This window comes from Sus scrofa, chromosome 14 (genome assembly GCF_000003025.6).
Source record: "Sus scrofa isolate TJ Tabasco breed Duroc chromosome 14, Sscrofa11.1, whole genome shotgun sequence".
Taxonomy (NCBI): domain Eukaryota; kingdom Metazoa; phylum Chordata; class Mammalia; order Artiodactyla; family Suidae; genus Sus; species Sus scrofa.
In genome coordinates, this window is record NC_010456.5 from 93,267,776 (window position 1) to 93,270,265 (window position 2,490).

A 2,490-nucleotide genomic window follows, 5' to 3' on the forward strand; every position below is an offset into this window, starting at 1 on the left:
GTTTTGCCTATGTTCTCTTCCAGGAGTTTGATGGTGTCTTATCTTCCATTTAAATATTTAAGCCATTTTAGTTTATTTTTGTGCATTGTGTGAGGGTATGTTCTAGTTTCATTGATTTGCATGCCACTGTCCAGGTTTCCCAGCAATATTTGCTGAATAGACTGTCTTTTTCCCATTTCATATTCTTGCCTCTTTGTTGAATAACAGTGGTGAGAGTGTACATCCTTGACTTGGTCCAGATTTTAGTGGGACGGCTTTCCGGTTTTCTCCATTGAGTATTATATTTGCTGTGGGTTTGTCATAAATGGCTTTTATTATGTTAAGGAATGTTCCCTCTATACCCACTTTGGTAAGAGTTTTTTTATCATGAATGGATGTTGGAGTTTGTCAAATGCTTTTTCTGCGTCTATTGAGATGATCATGTGGTTTTTGAGTTTTCTTTTGTTAATGTGGTGTATGACGTTGATTGATTTGCATATGCTGAACAATGCTTGTGAACCTGGGATGAATCCCACATGGTCATGTTGTACAATGTTTTTGATACTTTGTTGGATTTGGTTGGCTAAAATTCTGTTGAGAATTTTTGCATCCATATTCATCAAAGATATTGGCCTATAGTTTTCTTTTTTGGTGGTGTCTTTGGTTTTGGAATGAGGGTGATGGTGGCATGATAGAATGTCTTTGGGAGTGTTCCTTCTTCAAACTTTTGAAAAAGTTTAAGGAGGATGAGTATAAATTTCTCTTTGTATGTTTGGTAGAATTCACCTGTGAAGCCATCTGGTCCTGGACTTTTTTTTGTAGGGAGTGTTTTTATGACATATTCAATTTCATTTCTAGTGATCTGTCTGTTCAGTTGAACTATTTCTTCGTGATTCAGTTTTGGTAGTCTGTACATGTCTGGAGAGTTGTCCTTATTGATTTCTTTACTGAAGTTTTTCTTACACTTCCTCATCATCAAAGTCACCATCATCACATCTTCATCATCGCCATCATCTTCATCATCATCTTCATTTTCCTTAGCAACAAGTTTTACTTTTTTTCCCTGGAAACTTGATACCCCCTCCAGTGGGAGAACACTTTCCAGATATGCTCAGAAGTTTCATATCCTCCTTCTCTTCATCTTCTGACTCTGCATCTTCCTCCACAGCTACTAAGTGCTGTTCACTAATATGCACAGGCCCTGAACCACACTTCAACCTTTACACTGCAGGTGGTGTTATTTCAAAGCCTCCAAGGGAAACCATTGGCTGTACAGACATTTTCAACACTTCCAGTGTTACTTTAATTGGAATGCCTTCATAATTCATTGTCTCTGCTTCAACAAAGTGCAGTTTATCCTGTGCACTAGACCCTAAACTGACCATTCTTAAAGATAACAGATACACATTTTCATCATTATCCACCTTAAAATGATAATCTTTATACACCTTTAGTTCACAACTGAAAAGATATTTCTGAGGCTCACGTTCATATCCATTGAATCTTCCATGGTTTGGTGGCATGCATTTAAGTGGGAGAGTAGGCAGAGAAAAACGACTACCCAGGGAACAGCTGCACAAAATGGAATCACACCAGGGAAACAAACTTTCTTAATTAATGCCCTCAGTACACATAGGGGTATGCTTCAGCAAGAGCCAGAAACACAACTTCTTAAAATGTTTAGGCTACACTTTGTAGTTATCCAAGCATTATTGCCATTAAGAAAAAAAAATCTAAGTGAATATGCATATATCAACAAGTAATCTATTACTGCATTTGGCTTCTCTAAATAGACACTTTTTTTTTCTGTCTTTTGTCTTTTTAGGGCTGCACCCCTGGCATATAGAGGTTCCCAGGCTAGGGGTCAAATCGGTGCTGTAGCTGCTGGCCTCTGCCACAGACACAGCAACATGGGATCTCAGCTATGTCTGTGATCCACACCACAGCTTTTGGCAATACTAGATTGTTAACCAAATGAGTGGGGCCAGGGATAGAACCTGCAACCTCATGGTTCCTAGTTGGACTCATTTCCAGTGTGCTGTGAGGGGAACTCCCTAAATAGACACTTTTATTCAGTTGCCATTTGGTAATTTCTTGCTTAAATACCTCCTAAGTAAATGCCATGCCTGAATGCATTGCCTGTATTTTCCTATGATGCCAATGGTTGAAACTTTGCTTTTAGAATTTTAGACGTTATATCAATGTTTTGTGTCATTATTTGGTACTTTTTAAAAGAGCATGTGTGGATCACATGATTTGTAGATTATACAATCTTTATTGGATATGTGCGATTCCAGTTAGTGAGAAAAAGCTAACCTGGTTATTCTTTCAGATGCTTGCACTGTGAAAATTCCTCTGAGTATGGATCAAATAGGATCATTTCCATAGTAGATTACTTACAGAGTGTTGAATACATAAATGTCCTCTTACAAGCCCTCTTAAATTCACTGAACCCCTATTTCCTAGTCTATAATACAGTAATATTAATATATAAAATAGGTAGGGTTAAGG

General features: G+C 37.7%; 1 pseudogene; it reads right to left on the bottom strand.

The window, feature by feature from the left end:
- On the bottom strand, positions 816–1,730 carry LOC100154981 (annotated as a pseudogene).